A 17,754-nucleotide genomic window follows, 5' to 3' on the forward strand; every position below is an offset into this window, starting at 1 on the left:
TCTTTCTTTCTTTCTTTCTTTCTTTCTTTCTTTCTTTCTTTCTTTCTTTCTTTCCTTCCTTCCTTCCTTCCTTCCTTCTTTTCTTTCTTTTTTCTTTCTTTCTTCCTTTCTTTCTCTCTCTTTCTCTCTTTCTTTTTCCCTCCCTCCCTTCCTTCCTTTCTCTCTCTCTCTCTTTCCCTCCTTCCTTCCTTCCTTCCTTCCTTCCTTCCTTCTTCATTCTTTCTTTTCTTTCCTTTCTTTTCTTTTCTTTTCTTTCCTTTTCTTTTTGACAGTCTCGCTCTGTCACCCAGGCTGGAGTGCAGTGGCGCGATCTTGGTTAACTGTAACCTCCGCCTCCCAAGTTTAAGTGTCCTCTTCCTTTTCTTTACCTGTTAGACTACTCCTTGGTGTAAGTGGCTTCCTCCAGGTAGCCTTCTCTGACTGCCTCTTCCATTAAGATTAGACCTGCTGCAATATATTCCACTAGAATCCTGTGTTTATCCTGTGGCAACCTGTTTGCCTGCACACTGCATGTACTCTTTTCTGTACCGTGAGATTCTTGTGGACATGGACCTTTTCTGAGATGCTCTCCTCTGAGTCAGTGTAGCACAGTGGGAGGAGTAGGGTGCCCTGTGTGAATGACAGGACAACTTTGGAACATGTCATCTCTCAGAAGTCTATTGAATCTCCTGGAAATGAGTTTCCCAAAGATGATTACATTTTGAATAGAAGACTTGGCTGAGCATGTGCTGCAAATGGATGACAGACATGTGAAAAGAGAACAGCCAATTTATCAGAGGGAACTTAGAGTCCAAAATTCAGATTACTAGCAGGTACAAGATTGAAAGCTCCATTGACATCTGTCTTTGGCTGGTCCAGTATTATTCTTTCATTTTCTGGTGATGGAAAAACCAAGTATTGCTTATGGGGCCTCTGCTTATTATATAAACATGCTATTTTTATTTCCTTCTTTTAGCACAAGATGAAAAGGGTCCAAGGAGTTAACCAGCTATTCAGCTATGTCCTAGAAGAAAAAAAAAAAAAAGCAGTCATGTAGAAGGTCTTTGGGCAGAAAAGAACCTTCAGAAAGAGCCAGAATCCATGGGTTTTAGACCTGGCTCTGTAGCATCCCATGACCTTGAGTAGTCTTGTCTCTGTTTGTGCTAATAATATTCATTGTGTGTGCTAGTCATCTCGCATATTTTATCTTATTTATTGTTTAAAAAGAAAATATCTTGACAAGTAACATCCCCCTTACTTCATAGATGAGGAACCCATGGTTAAGTGACTCTCCAACCAGGGTTTGGGCCCATTGTCACACAAATAGTATAAAAAGATAAGGGTTCAAACTCAGGTCCATTTGCATCTACAGTTGAACTCTTGATGACTACACAATATTTCTCTTGGTTTCTTTGTCTGTTAAATGAGGTTTCTTCCAGCACTGTCATTCTCAGATGCACGAGGACAAAATGATTATCCAAATTTTTAGCCATACTCACAGATGATGGGAGCCCTGTCAGAAAATAAAATACAACACACACACATTTTGAGTTGGATAGTTAATGTAAAAGTCTTGGAAAACACCTTTATTTCTTCTTCCAAGCACATCTAATATTTAATCTTTATGCATGCCATTATTGTGTCTGATGAAAAAAGGAGTCAGTTATGTTGTTCTGAGATGGCTTAATGAAGTAACCGCAATAGGCACCTTGCAAATGAAAAGGCAACGTGTGGGAACGTAGAGTGAAAATCTTCAAAGATGATGAAAGATAACAATCACCCCACCCCTTGCAAAAAGACTGATCTTCTGGATGGAAAACACTACTTCTCCGGTGTTCACTGAGAATTCCCAAGGCTGAGTCAATGCTAAGCAAGCTGGGAATATTCTGTTTTTTTTTTTTTTTTTTTTTTTTTTTTATGGCCTCCAGAAAACCTAAAAGGATAACTCTAACTCTCTAAGCCCAGTAGAGTGGGATGATTAAAGCAGAGATTCTGAAGTCTGACAGCAAGGGGTTCAGATCTCAGATTCTGTGTACTGGCTCTCAGAATCAGCCCTGTCCTACTAGACCCAGGGTAATTCATGTTTCTGTGCCACAGTCCTTTTGGCATCTGGCGAAGCCCACGGACCCCTTTGAGAGTAATGTTTTTAAAAGGCTAAAATAAAATAGATTTCTTAGGAAACCAATGATCTTGGCTATGAAAATATATAAAGTAATAAATTTGTGATATAGTAATATATATGTTTATTAATGCCTACCTGTAACTTCTATGGGTAAAAAAGGTCACAATATTGTTAATTCTTCTGTGAATAGTGACCTATACTGTAATTGAAATATATGCTAAATTTCAGCAAGGTGTTAGTGAAAATGATGATGTTATTATTTTCCGCATCTCAGATCATGAGTCCCCTGAATTCTATCCATCATCCCCATAGTCCTCTATACCACAGGGGTTGAAAGTGTGTAAACTACATTTTCCAGACTTTGTCAGCAGAGATCTGGTTTGGTCTCTTCCCACGAGACAATGCTTGGGCACTTCCCATGGGACAATACTTGGGCACTTAGGGGCAGACAAGGAGGAATGAACTTCTTCATTCAGCCTTGACAGCAGTGGCACCAGCAGATGGCCACACACCCGTGAAGGCAGCAGTGGAGGCTTATGGTCTCCTACAGCAGCCACCTGGGCAGCACAGGGGGCTGAGGGGCATGGATCAGAAAAGTGCAGGCTCTGGGGTGGGCAGTGATTTCCTATAGTCCTCATCTATGGATCATACCATGACCTCTCCTTTGCTTCTCCAGCCCTCTTGACAATGTTGTAACTTAATTCTGTGTACTAAATCTCTCTCTACTTGAAGTGTCTAGAGTGGTTTCTGCCTTTAAGATTAAATTATGGGCTCAAGAAAATCCCTAAACACCAAATCTATCTCTTCCTAGTTCTGGTACTTGAGTAAGTTAACGGACCTTTGCCTCATTCACATAATACCTAGCTCAAAGGTTTGTTGTACAAACTTAATGATGCAGTACCTACAAAGGATTTGGCACATAGAAAGGTTTCTTCCAGTATTAGCCAGGAATCTTTGGCCTGATCAACTATATTTATGTTGGGATGGCATTTCAGAGAAAGCGGATTCGTTGTCTGCAATTGGTATGGGAATCTGAAATGACTTGAAGTGTCCTTTGGATACAATTAACTCGGTCATTCTATTTATTTATAAGGACAGTTTTAAAACATGATGAAAATGCCATTAGAAAATAATTAAAGCTCTTATGATTGGTGCTGCTCCATTGCTTTTGCTAATCTCAACTATGATTCCTTGAGCAATTGTGCTGTGATGCCCCATGATCAGCCTAAGCTCTAGCAGAGTTGTACATAATAATGATCATATATTTCCAAGTCTCCTTAGAAAGAAGTCATTATGGATGATCTCTCCCTCATTCCATTTTAAGTAGGAATTAACAGTAATACTAAACCTCAGGGCAAACTGCCTTCACCAAATTCTGAAGACGAACTATTGAACCAGACTATGAAGAACCTGTGAAATATCTCAGTTGAATTCTTTGGATAATTCTACAGATTTTCAAAATTTTTTTTGCAGGCTAAAGATTTGTCAGTATGAAAGATAGTGAATGTCGGGGGGCAATAGTGCCCACCATGAACTAGGGAGTGAAGGAGGTAAGAGAGTCCCTCCAGAGGAAAATGTTACAATCAATGCAGCCTGGTCATAACAGAAAAAGATTGAGACCTGAAGGAGAAACAATGATTTTCCATTCAGAAAGACTGTCTTGAATGTTTGATTTATTAAAAAGGAAAGAAAAGCAGAGTAGAGAGGCAAAAAGATGCACAAACAGTGTTCATCTGATTAGAATGAAAGAAGCTTTCCTCACCAGACTCAGGCTATCCTGGCCCCATGGTAAAACCTGCCCCATACCATAGAAATGGGGCAACAGGCTTTCTTGGCTGTGTCTTTAAACATTGGATTCATTCCTACGTGCAGACCCCACGCTCACCCAGCAACACTACTCTGATGATGTGGCTCTCCCAGGTGGTTCTGCCTACAGAGGTAGTAAGGGATGATCATAAAAGGAATGTCAACAACAGTAGCTGATATTTGTTGAGTGCTTTCTATGTGCCAGGAACTGTTCTAACATATGGTCTTATTTAATCCTCATAATAACTCTACAAGGAAGATTCTATTAACAGCTCCATTTTACAGGTGATGAAACTGAGGCCCAGAAAGGTTACGTAACAAAACTGAAACCCCGCAGCTGGATTCCAGAGTTTATTAACAATTGGGACACTGTAGGGAGCCCCTGATATAGGCCCAGTTGCATTTTCTCTCATCCATGTGCTTTAAGCCTTTGATCTCAAATTGTTTTACTCTTTTTCATGCTTTAGCCTGTGTGCTGACACTAAACCGCCAAATTTGAGTGATGAAAGCAGATTTTACTTTCTTGAAATACAGATTACATTTCCAGTTGGCTGCTTCAGAAATCCATTTAGTCAGTGGAATTGACGAGTGGAGGAAGCCCATACAGGCTGTATTTTGAAATCCCTTATCTGTAATTCCAAAAGCAAATCTAACAGGCTTATTTTTGTCTCTAATTAAGGTCTGCTTTTATCTACTTCACATGACTTCCTTTAGCTCTGTCTCACCTTAGATGATGTCACCTCTTTTATAGGACAACCTTCCATCTTGGTAGCCATGGATCTTGAGTCTGTCAAACTATAGAGGCTAAACTCTGGGGCCAGGCAGTGTACTCAGTGTGCTCCTATTATAAGAAAATGTTTAGGCCTAACAGCTCCAAGGATGAGCAGATCTTTAACACATACTCCCACTCAGCATCCTGGACTCCTGAAGATGCATACAACTATAAGGGGCTCACTTGGGAGCAGGCAGAGCTGGGGCATACAATCAAGCAAGAATGAGGGGTGATGGAATCCACAACCAAAGCCATTTGCTATGAGATATTTGCAAAATAGCTGGAAAGTTCCACTTGATTTCTTTGTCCATGTTCTAAAGGTTAGAAATGATATTGTTCCAAGTCAATTTAAAGACATGGCAAGCATACTACAAACAAGGAAAAGATAATGCCTTGGGTCCCAGGGTGGTAGACCTGACACAAGTAATAACACTTGTCCCTAACTGTTCTGAAAAGACTGGAGTGGCTTAACACTCAGAAGAGAGAGTGTGAGCCAGGGATGAGATGAAGGAGCAGAGGGAATGAGAGAGAAAATGCCATGTCCATCCACTAAGTGGTCTAAAGAAAACACAAGCTGCCTTATCGCAGTAGCCCTCTTCTGGTAAAAAGCCTCTGAATTCCCAACAGGATTTTAAAGTTCAATTCCATTAAATCAACTTCTATTCAGTAGAATTCCATGCCCACCAAATAACCCATGAGAACCTTAAGTATTCACAATTGTGGGATTTTATCCCATCATAAATGTTCTAAATAATTTGTCCACACAGGGTAAGTTGTACACTCCTGAGAATTGAACTTAATTTTCAGACATTGAAGTCTTTTGTCTTTGTCTCCACTCTGACATGTTTTTAATGTCAGCATGTATTTCAGTGGACTGGAAAATTCTCATTTTATAGCTCAACATCAGAGATCAAGAACAATGCAGTGATTTATTTGAGTGAGGCTGTAGCTATGTAAATAATTTTGAAGGCGCTCTTATACTCATCTTAGGCAGGGATATCATATCTTTGGAAATTTTGTTGTTGTAGTTTCACTTTTCGTTAGTTTGTTTGCTTTTTGGCTAAGTGGTACTAAAAGCAAGTTAGTCTGAAAATACCCATTAGCTTATGTCTTGGAAGTAATGGGCACCTGGCAAGAAAGGACACCGGGAAGGGAGCACATAAATGCCGCATTTTAATTCAGGAGGCTGTGTGGAGAGTAATTAGGGAAAATTGGTGAAGGAGTGCACTTGTAATATATGACAACACACATTTAATAATCACAGTTTTTGTGGGTCAAGAATCCAAGAGCAACTTAGCTGGGTGGTTCTGACTTGGAATCTCTCAAGTCAAGCTGTTGACTGGGGCTGCAGTCTCTGAGGCTTGACTAGGCTGGAGGCTCCTTTTCCAAGCGCATTCACGTGACTTTGCAAGAACCTTCAGTTTCTCACCATGTGGGCCTGCGAATCACTCAGTTTAGCTTACAGTCAGAAGGAGGGGAGTTAAACTTCACCTCTTGAAAGCTGGAATATCAAATCACTTGGACATATTTTTAAAGCCAAGGCAGTGTCCATGCTTAAAGTAAACTTCAAAAATGTGAAGCATTAGTGCTTAAGAGGCTCTGACAGTCCAGGAGAGACAGTCCAGGAAAGGAGAGAAACTGTCTGGACCTGCGTAGACAGGGGAGGGTCAGTGTGGGCACAAGCTGTCCTCATGGATAAAAGAAGAGTCAAAGCAACAGCCAGAGTCCTGATGAGAGAGGAAAAGTTCCAAAGCAGAGGAAGCTGAGATCAGAAAAGGCAGGGAAGTCCAGGCACGGTGGCTCATGCCTGTGATCCCAGCACTTTGGGAGGCCAAAGAGGGAGGATCACTAAAGGCCAGGAGTTTGAGACTAGCATAGGCAACATAGTGAAACTTAATCTCTATAAAAAATTTTAAAAAGTTAACCAGGCATGGTGGCTCATGCCTGTAGGTCCCAGCTACTCAGGAGGCTGAGGTGGCAGAATCATCTGAGACCAGGAGGTCAAGGCTGCAGTGAGCGGAGATTGCACCATTGTACGGCAGCTGGGTGACAGAGCAAGACTCTGTCTCCAAAAAAGAAACAAAACAAAACAAAACAAAACAGGAAAGACAGGAGACAGCTGTGATGGAGTGGTCCATGAGCAGGGTCTGCCAAGGTGAGGAGGTAGAGTGTGCAGGCCTGGCTCACAGGCCAGCATCGGGGTCAGAGGAGCTGAAGCCTGGTCTGTATACCAGGGAGGCTGCAAGAGAGGGGAAAGGGTTCTGGAGGCACAATGTGACTCAGCCACTTACCTGCTCTGAGGCTTGTGGGAAATTACTAACTTGCCATTTCTGTTGGATGATGATGAATATTGACAGTTTCATGTGGTTCATCTGAATATTTTGCCTCCTTGAACCTTGGTTTCTTCAGTGCTGAGATGGAGATGATAACATGTAACCTGAAGTGTTGACATTGAGATTAGAGATAACATGTGCCAAGGGCCTAGTCCCATGTCTGGCAACTGGGAGACACAATAAATGGTAGTCCCTTTTGTTATCAGGTTGACCAAGGTGGGCACAATGGCTGAGACATCACGAGAAGGAACTCGGGACCACTTAGCTTAAGAAACAAAGAACCATATTCATTCCTGACCATCTCTAATTCACTTAAGGAGCCCCCCTTCCCATCTGGGCCCAGATTTCCCATTTTTAAAATGAAGAGATTGGCCTTAGAAAAACTCTAAAGGCCAATGCAGCTGGGAGATAAATGAAACAAAATACTCAACCTCCTACGCGGTATAAATTGCTGTATTTTCACTAGCAAAGTGGAGCGTCAAACTGATGAAATAAGTAATGGTGATTCTAGCCCTACATTTTCTTATTAAGGTTAAGTTGCCTCTGTGTGTGTGTGCATGAGGAAGTGGGGGAAGGGGTATATGTGAACGTGTATGTGTGTGTGTGCCTGTATTATGTTGTGTGCATGTGTGCTGTTAGGTGTCTGGCTGAGTCTTTGTGTGTATCTGTGTTTCTCTGTATTTGTCTGAGGGTAGAGGGACGAGGGAAGAAGTGAAGGCAGTAGCCAGAGGGGAGAGACCATGAATATTTACTGTGCTTCTGCTCAGTGCCTGGGGCTCAGGATCCAGTAGTGACAGGTGGGAGTCTCTGTCTTTGTGGGACTGTTGCTTTAGTAGGTCCAAAACTGTTTCATTCTGCACTCTCAGAAACAGAGTGACCCTGAGTTTCAGAGTTGGGGAATGGAGTTTCCAGAGCCTTGGAAATAAAATAAGGCCCACATTGTAAATGTTAATCATGTAGTCCGGAGCTGCAGGCCCCTAAGGAGGTCAGTGTGGATTATTCCTCTTACTGGGAGTTCTACTACGGAAGCCTCATCTCTGGGTAGAACTAGGGACTGCAATGATTGATGTGGCATAGGAGCAGAGGGCAGCTGGCCTTGAGCTTACATGTAGAGCAATTAACATTTTTATGGCTCTCCCACCCCTGGCCCCTTCAGAAAACAACACTTGGCTAAAAGCCAAACTTTCCAATTATGCCATCTATAAATTTAGTGACATTGGCAAGAGAAGCAAAGAAAGAGAGTGTTTGCTTTGACTTAGGGCTGATTTCCATCCTCTCATTCTGTCCCTCCTGCTGGGAGCTTCCCCATGGAGCATTTGAGGAAAGATAGGAAATAATCATTTAGTGGTTACAATGGAGATTGTTGGTTTATGGAGCTAACATATGCTGCCATATGTACTTTTTTTATTAGACGATTATACCTCATTGACTCATTTCCTTGTCAGCCCAGGCAGAAACTAAAGTGCACCCAGACCCCATCAATAAAAGGGGCAAAATTAAATTCATCAAAGAAATGGATGAAGCAGGGTCTGAAAGCACATGCCCAGAATCTTGGCTATGCTTGCACTAAGGAGAATATTCTGACTGCACTGGAAGTTGCTTTCCTTGAAGATGTCTTCTTGATATTTATCTCAATAAGGGTTTCTGCAGCTTTGTCTGTGTATCTGTTATATTCTAAGTTCCTTGAGCCTGGGACTGCACGTATATGTTACCTGTGAGGGCTTAAGAAATTCAAGAGCTCTCTGGATGAATGGACACGTTGGAGAGTGGACATGCTTGGGTCAGGGCTTGTTGTGTGCCAGGCACTGTGCTCAGTTCACCATATAGGTGAGGATCCATATAGGATGTGTGATCCATGTAGGATCTCAGCTCTTCCCAAGGCAGCCACCAATTTAAGTCGTGGCTCACAGAGAATCAGTAGAGAGGAGTAAGAGAATGAGCAGCTCTCATCCTCCCTTTGAAGAGGATCCTAAGGCATGCAGTCTCAACAGCTGGCTGATGTCCCAGTAGCCAGACATCTTCTCCACCATCCTGGTTGCTGAGTTCTGAACCTTATCATTAAACAATAGTCAATTCCACCAACAGATGTCTTGCCTTGAGATAGAAATGGGTACCAAAATGAGAAGCAGGATGCCAGTGAGTGTGGGCACATTTTGGATGACTGCACAGGGCAGACTAGTAACTCTACCCTCCAGGCTGGTGCGTCATCTATGTCTGGGGGGCATGGAGCTTAATGCCCACTGGGCATCAGGCACAAGTTGGTGTATCTATTAGATCAAGAGGTGAGCCAGCCAAAATTCTCATTGCACCAGGTGCTAAGAGCCTCCTGGAGAGCTTATCCTAATGGCAGAGGAACCAGGCAAGGCAAATTTGAGAAGCGTCAAGTGTTATCCAATGAAAAGACCTTTTTTCCTTGTTTATCTCTGATCTTGGGCTCTGTTTGATGGACGACTGAGGTCTGTGGTGAGCAGGCTGCTGGAGGGGTCTCTAAGGGAGGTGAGCAAGGAGCATTGTTTCTGGGCTCCTCTGAGAGCATATGAACCCTGCCTCCAAGAGCATATAAACCATGCCACTCCCCACACACCTTTTCATGATCTTTTGTCATTTTGAACACCCAGGGACCTCTCAGAGAGCAGCAGGATCTGGGCTTGGCATTGGGGCCTTCAGAGCCACTGATATGTCCAGTAGTACGGTGCTGCCCAGAGAAATGGTGGCACCAGAGGAAGTAGAGGTGGAGCTCACAGGGTGGCCTTGGCTCAAATCACAGGGTAGTGTGGTCTCAGTGGTGAGATTCTACTCTCCTATGCCAGAAACTAAGTAAGCGCCCTCTTAATATTTCGAGCATTGTTGAATGCAGAACTCACCCTTTTTTTGGCTGTTCATAATAGAATATTAGGTTTTTATCTCTTACTAATTTGGGTGCGGAAGTCTATTTCTTTATTTGGGAAGAAAAAATTGAAGCATTTTCAAAGAACTGATGTGCTAAGTTAGGCCATCATGTTATGTCATTTTCCTCTAAAGGCTTCAATTTACCAAAACTGTACTTTAAGCACTTGATCATGCTGTGTCCCTGTCTTTTTTTTTTTTTTTTTTTTTTTTTTTTTTTTTTTTTTACATAGCTGCATTTGCCAGAGAACCCCTTGTGGATTAAGTAAGCCTAGAAACATCCATGTTTGATGTCCTAGCACTGAGGGGAATCCTCTGAATCCATCAGGAAGTCGGGGCAGGTAGCTATATAATTATTTAGGAAGTTGGAGATGGCGGCCATTTGGGGAGTTTGAAGAATCTCCACACTTTTTGATGAAACTGCAAATTTGTCTTTGGGGGTAGAATCCTCCCTACATTTCGCAAGCACTCCTCCTGTGGGCCGGGGTTGGGGGGGCCTTTCAGTCCATGGCAGATGTTTGGTAAATAAAACCAACCCTCATTTTTCTTGGGGAAGCTCCCACATGTACCAAACAACAAAATGGAAGTCCTACAAACCGAGATTCTGAGTGTTCTGTTCTGAAAAGAAAGCTGGTAATGCTGGCAGTGTGTCCTCTCTGAGCTGGAGCTGGTTCAGTTTCATTCTGTTTTGCTCTTACCTCTGGTTTGACCTGCCCATACCCAGTGTTAGAATACACATGCATGTTCTCACTCTGGCATCTGCAGACAGAAGAAGGGAACTAGAACCAGATAAGGGCGAGAGGGGCACCTGCCTGAACTCATCTCTTTCTGGTGAGGAAAGAGTATGAACAGGACCAGGGTCAAGCTTAGACAGGGTAGATTGGACCATTGGTATAGATCTTGGGCTGTTATTTTATTTAATTTTTTGAGACAGGATCTGGCTCTGTCACCTAGGCTGGAGTGCAGTGGCACAATCTCTGCTCACTCCAACCTCTGCCGTCCAAGCTCAAACCATCCTCCCACCTCAACCTCCTAAGTAGCTGGACTACAGGTGTGCACCACCATGCCCAGTTAATTTTTTGTAGAAACAGGGTTCCACCATGTTGCTCAGCTGGTCTCGAACTCTTGAGCTCAGGCCATCAGACTGCCTTGGCCTCCCAAATTGCTGGGATTATAGGCATGAGCCACCATGCCCAGCTTTGGACTGTTATTTGCTATAGTAAAAAGCCAGATCCTGTTGAGTTTTATGATTTTCTTTTCCAGGGTGCACTTGTGGGTGGCTTTCTGAGAAAGTAGAGGTTTCCACTGTCAACCTGGGAAGAAGTTAATTCTAGAGCAGGAGAGTTGCTGGCATTGGATAGGGGGTATAGAAGGACTATGTTCCTAATCTGGGGCCAAGAGTGCAGCGGGGCTTGCGAGATGATGCACATGAAGATGTCTGGAGCATCCTAGTGGAGGCGATGAGTCAGGTCCTGCCATCGGGGGCAGGCTGAGAGGTACACAAGGACCAGCCTCTCTACACACTCTGCATGAGGCAGAGCCCATGGGCCTTTGGAATGGCCAGTTCCAGGAGAATGGGGTTGCTTTTTAAGAAGACTTATGCTTCCCTAAATCTGTGCCATCTTGTTAACATCACAGCTGTGCAATGAGGAATTGAAAAGCAAAATGTCCTCATCCCAAAGTTGGGATGATGTGGTCATCAGGAGCCAGACCAGGAAGAAGACGCAGCTGTGTCTGGCCAGACAAGGAAGTCTGAGAGGAAGAGCCTGGAGCAATTACTGGGAATTTGCTAGAGAGATTTCTATAAATGGGGCTTATGTGCTAATCATTTAGGTATAAAAAAATAGTTACTTTGATTTGTGTCATGGGATTGTGAGGATATGGATTCCTGGTTTCCATGGGGATCCCCACAAATCTCAACAATACATTGTTTTTCTTTATAAAATTAAAATTAATTACATTAGTGTGTGGGATTCATGCCAGGCCTGTGGAATGGAAAATGCAGGGAGTACTCTTCGTACCAGAAAGAAAAAGGCTGGGAGGGGTTAGGACTTATGTGCACAGGGTCAAACCTATGCAAGTGTAGACACAGCAAAACAAATTTGTTCTGTACACTTACACACACTGGAGGGTGACAGGGCTGAGTCTCTGTCACTCTCCTTTACTGTAAACCATTGTTTCCGGGGCGGGATAGCTACAGGGCTGACCACCACCAGGTTTTTAAAACAGAAAAGAGAACCTAACAGTGTGGCATTCTTCAAGATGGGATTTGATGGAAAATGTAAGAGATGGAAGGTTCAAACATTTTGCCTTTTCAGACGCTGGTATATGACGAATCAGTAAGAAAATGAAAATAAAGGGTTTCTGAACTTAGCACTAAAGTCTGATTTTAGTACAAGGTGAGATTCCGATTTCCTATTACCTTGACCTGCCCCCACGACCTCAGTTTTCCCTCAGTGAAATGCCAGGTTATACTAAGCGCCTGCTCCTTTGCAGTTGTGATGCTCTAGGCCTCCGCGATGGGGCTACCACTTGCCTGAGACTTGGTCTCTCAAATGGAGATGCTCAGCCTGCTGCCCTTGGCTACGCACACATTGGTGGCTTAAGCAGAGGATGGCTCTTTCAGTTGCCAAGTATGATAAGGAAAAAGGCCTTCATTGCCTAGACAGCCTGCATGCCTGACGGCCCTTTGCCACCCTGCAGCGCCCCCTAGTGTTTCCGGGTGTCACGCATAGGCATCCTCCCGAGTCCCTTGCAGCAAGTCAGGAAACTATTCTACAACGCAGAGAATCCACGCTGCGGGTGTCAGGATTGCCAGGTCATTTCTCTCTGCCCACCAGATAACAATATTAAAATCCCAGCTATCTCCAATAGAAAACCAGAAAGGCGCATTAAGCATGAATGCTGTCATATTTCATTTCTGTGTTATGCTGAATTCAAAGCACACAAAACATGAAAAGAACAGAACTTCGTTCTCTAGAAACAGCTATTTCTCATCAGCTTTAAATTAAAAGCATGTTCTGGGCAGCCTTTGGCCTTCAACAGCCTGCGTTCATATCAAGTTCTGGTTTACAAGCAGCTGCTGTGTGATTCTGGGTGTAACCGTTATCTGTAATTGAAATCACCGTAAAACAAATCCCCCCTGCACTGGTGGAGTCAGTAATCAACATCAGGAATGCAGCATTCAGGACCCATAAAATATGCAAGATTGATTTGCTGAACTCCATTCAGGCTTCCTAACAGCGCTGTCACCTGGGGCCAGAGAAGCAGCAAATTCATTCTGAACCTCCACTAGTTTCAAGATATAAAAAGTGGCCTCCTTCATGTCGCTGTCTTCTGTAGTGCATCTCTGCCCTTGCAGATACTTTCTGGAAAAATCAAACAGTCTGCCAAGGTTGTTTGGCTGTGGAGATGCTGAAGTGCTCCTGCTGGTTCCTTTCTTCCCTCTTCATTTCTTCCCATCTCAGTAAACTTCTTGCAGACTTCTATAGCCCCAGACTAGGAAAAACAGAAGATCCTGACTTTGGTCAGCGCACTGGACATTCCTGCTTAGATACCAAGTCAAGGAAGAAGAAATGCCTAAAGGTAAAGCATTAGGATTTGATTTAGGTCATCAGCAGCCAGACCAGGAAGAAGGCTCAGGGAGTTGCAATATCTTGTTCAGGCTCCCCCAGAAAGACTCCAGAGTTGGTTGTTGGTTGGGTTCTAGTAATGGTTAAACACAGTGTTTAACAGGTGTCCACAGTACAGTCAGGCCCCTTTGCTCTTCGTATTTTTCATGCCCTTGCTACTCCAGCCAAATGAAGTGACTTGCAGTTTGCAATATAACTGGTTACACTTTGCTCCCACATTTCTGCACATACTGCTGCTTCTCTCTGACGTGCCATGATCTAATCTGGTCTAGTTCCAGCTCTGCTTCTTGCTACCACGTCTCCCTGAGCAAGTGGCTGTTCTTTGAGTCTTAGGTCCCATTTTAAAGGGAGAAACTTGATTACCAAAATACCTTTTAATTGTTTTATACTTGGATTTTACAAGAAAGGCTGAGTAGACACTTTTAGGTTTCAGCTTCCTCTATTCAGTCTGGTCTACTACTTTCCTTCAGCAACTTTCTACATTCTAAAAATACTGTTGATGCCACTCTCTCCTTTTGCTTACTCTGTTTTCTTTGGGCTTGCATGTAATACAACCTTTGTTCCTTAACTATTGCCTTCAAAAAGTTTTGAGAGTAGTCAGTATTGACATACATGTTAATCGCCAAGCTTATCATGAAGTCTCCTGATATTTCTTCTTCCAAATAAGGTGATACAGTAATAGTCTAATTATTACAGATGAGGAAACAGAGGCCCAGAGAGGTTTAGAAAATTGCCAAAGCCACACAGGTAGTAAGTGGCAGTAGAGAGATTTGCATCTAAAGGTTGCCTTTTAATAAAACCCCTGTTCTTTGTGACTAGGTTGCGCTGTCATGAACACATGACAAATGTGTTCATCTGTTGATACTGTGAACTGGGCTCTTGTTTGTCCACCTTTGCAGGCTGCTCAGTTCTTAGCACACTGACAACATCAACATTTTGAGCTAAAAAACAAAACAAAAGAAAGAAAGAAAGAAACAAAAACATGGATCAGGCAAAGAGGCCAAAGCAAAAGATATTCTCACAGGCCCTTGAGGGGCTGATTGGCCGCCTTTCCCTGTCAAGGGCCTATCAGAATATCCTTTGCTTTGGTCTCTTTGCCTGGTCCATGACGTATTGCACACAGACAGAAATGTGCCTTTTGTCATAATTTTAATTTCTACATATAAAATATATACTCATCTGTCCCTCTGATGTGGTGGCTGGGATCACAGTGAGGAAGACAGTGTGGGGATTTTTTTCCCCCAAGCACTCTCTTCTTTATCATTTTTTTAAATTGAAATTTCTATTGAGGCACTTAAAGATTCACATGCAGTTGTACCAAACAATACAGGGAGATCTTCCTGTGTGCCCTTTCTCACTTTTCCTGGATAGTTACATCTTGTACTTTATTAATTCTTTTAGCTGACTAAACATTACATTGACACATTTTCATTATCAAAGATTCAAATAATACGGAAGCATAAAGGAGCAAACATGGAGGTCCTTCTTTAACCACCTGGCTCTTCTCCTGGGCTCTCTCTTCACCCCGGATACCACTTTATTCTGCTCTGCCTCCTTCTTCCTTCACGCTCCTTCATTGTCTTGTTACAATGGCCAACATGATCCTGGGGCAGAGTGGGATCTGGGGATTTCTGGCTGACTCACGGCCTTCAGCACTCCGGGGAACCCAGCCTCTCTTCCATGATGAGCGTAGGTGGCATGGGCAACCCTTGATATCAGCTCTTCCTCTAATGATCTGGCTGGCATCTTTTCAATTCCTGTTGCCATCCTTTTCTCTGTGCCCAGTCAGAAAGAAATAATTTCTATTCTACAATTGATATAATAATACATTTTCTATACCTGGTGGTACTAATAACAAGTAGTACAAATAATTACTTAGTAGAAGACAGATATTTTATTTGTTTTATTTGACAGATATGGCCAGACACTGTTCTAAGCACTTTATAAAATATTAATTCATTTAATCCTGTAGCAACTCTATAAGAAAGGCATCATTAGTATTTTTACCTTACAGGGGAGGATATGCCCCACAGAGAGGTTAAGTATTTTGCCCAAGGTCACACAGCTAGAAAATGATGGAGATAGGATGCAAACCCATCAGTCTGCCTCTGGAGTTTGTGCTCTTAACCTCTTATCAGACTCACTGAGAGTTGGAAAGTTCACCCCCTTCCCTTCCCTTCCCTTCCCTTTCCTCCCCTCACTCTCCTCCCTTCCCCTCCCCTCACTCTCCTCCCTTCCCCTCCCCTCTCTTCCCCTTTTTTAATATTGACACATTCCCCCAACATTGACACCTATCTTTCAGGCTATAAATGTGTTCTAATATTTAAACCTTGAAAAGGCACATACCCTAACTTATCCTTTGTCCCCATGCCCTGTCTTATGCTCCTACCCCATCTCTCTCTTTGCTATGCTATTTCCTACAAGCCTGGAAAGGCTCTTCTGTAACTGCTGTCTCATTTCCTCATCTAATTCACCCTTGGGCTCACTGCAGTCAGAGGTTGTATCTCAGTCACTCAATGGAAGCTACTCTGCCATGATCAAAACTGTCATTTCCTTTTATCTCTCCATATATTGATGTGATTAATTATATTAATGCATTTCCTAATATGGAACCATTCTGCCATTAACATCAGTTTTCATTATTTAAACTAAGTGCTGGATTCCATTTGCTAATATTTTATTTATTACTGATTAGTATCAGATGGACAGACTCCTTTTTGAAACTCAGGGGAAACATAGGAAGTTCTTTCTGGTTCATTTAGTTTCCTTGTTAATTTATAGGGGTCAGTTTCCTTGTACAAATGGTTTTACTCTGTATGTAGTTCATGTCTCTCCCCATGGGATGTCTACCATTTACCACTTAAAAGGGAAACAGCTTTGTGCCTGTGGATGCCACTGAGGAAATATTGTTAAAGTCCTTCTTCCCACTGTCATTGTCTCCTAAAGAGGCTGAACAGCTGCAGAAGCTCTCCATCAAAGAGTTGAGCTTTGAAACAACTGATGAACATATGAGGAGCCATTCTGAGCAATGGGGAAGGCTCACGGACTGTGTGGTAATGAGGGATCCAAACACCAAGTGCTCCAGGGGCTTTGGGTTTGTCATATATGCCACTGTGGAGGAGGAGTGGATGCAGCCATGAATGCAAGGCCACACAAGGTGGATGGAAGAAACACGGAGCCAAAGAGAGTGTCTCAAGGGAAGGTTCTCAAAGACCAGGTGCCCTCTTAACTGTAAAAAAGATACTTGCTGGTGGCTTTAAAGACGACACTGAAGAACATCACCTAAGAGATTATTTTGAACAGTATGAGAAAATTGAAGTGATTAAAATCATGACTGACAGAAGCAGAGGCAAGAAAAGGGGTTTTGCCTTTGTAACCTCTGATGACCATGACTCTGGATAAGATTGTCATTCAGAAATACCATCTTGTGTGAATGGCTGCAACTTTGAAGTAAGAAAAGCCCTGTCAAAACAAGAAATGGCTAGTGCTTTATCCAGCCAAAGAGGTCAAAGTGTATATGGAAACTTTGGTGGTGGTCGTGGAGGTGGTTTTGGCAGGAATGACAACTTTGGTCATGGAGGGAGCTTCAGTGGTTGTGGTGGCTTTGGTGGCAGCCATGGTGGTGGTGGATATGGTGGCAGTGGGGATGGCTATAATGGATTTGGTAATGATGGAAGCAATTTTGGAGGTGGTGGAAGCTACAATGATTTTGGCAATTACAACAATCAGTCTTCAAATTTTAGACCCATAAAGAGAGGAAACTTTGGAGGAAGAAGGTCTGGCCCCTATGGTGGTAGATGCCAATACTTTGCCAAACTACAAAACCAAGGTGGCTATGCCAGTTCCAATAGCAGCAGTAGCTGTGGCAGTGTCTGAAGATTTTCATTACTGCCAGGAAACAGCTTAGCAGGAGAGGAGAGTCAGAGAAGCGACAGGGAAGCTACAGGTTACAACAGATTTGTGAACTCAGCCAAGCACAGTGGTGGCAGGGCCTAGTTGCTACAAATAAGACATGTTTTAGACAAATACTCATGTGTATGGGCAAAAATCTCAAGGACTGCATTTGTGACTAATCAGATAACCAGTGATTTTAGTTTCTGTTCTGCGAAAAGTATAAAGCATTCCAACAAAGGGTTTTAATGTAGATTTTTTGTTTTTGTACCCAAGCTATTAATAGCTAAATGTAATAGTCTGACATGACGCTGAATAAATGTGTCTTTTAAA

The 17,754-nt window shown here is 42.9% G+C and overlaps 1 pseudogene; it reads left to right on the forward strand.

Annotated features, from left to right (window-relative positions):
- The first annotated feature begins 3,605 nt into the window (after positions 1 to 3,605).
- Positions 3,606 to 17,406, forward strand: LOC108516609 (heterogeneous nuclear ribonucleoprotein A1-like; annotated as a pseudogene).
- Positions 17,407 to 17,754: the final 348 nt, after the last annotated feature.

This window comes from Rhinopithecus bieti, unplaced genomic scaffold, assembly GCF_001698545.2.
Source record: "Rhinopithecus bieti isolate Rb0 unplaced genomic scaffold, ASM169854v2 scaffold_38728, whole genome shotgun sequence".
Classification (NCBI taxonomy): domain Eukaryota; kingdom Metazoa; phylum Chordata; class Mammalia; order Primates; family Cercopithecidae; genus Rhinopithecus; species Rhinopithecus bieti.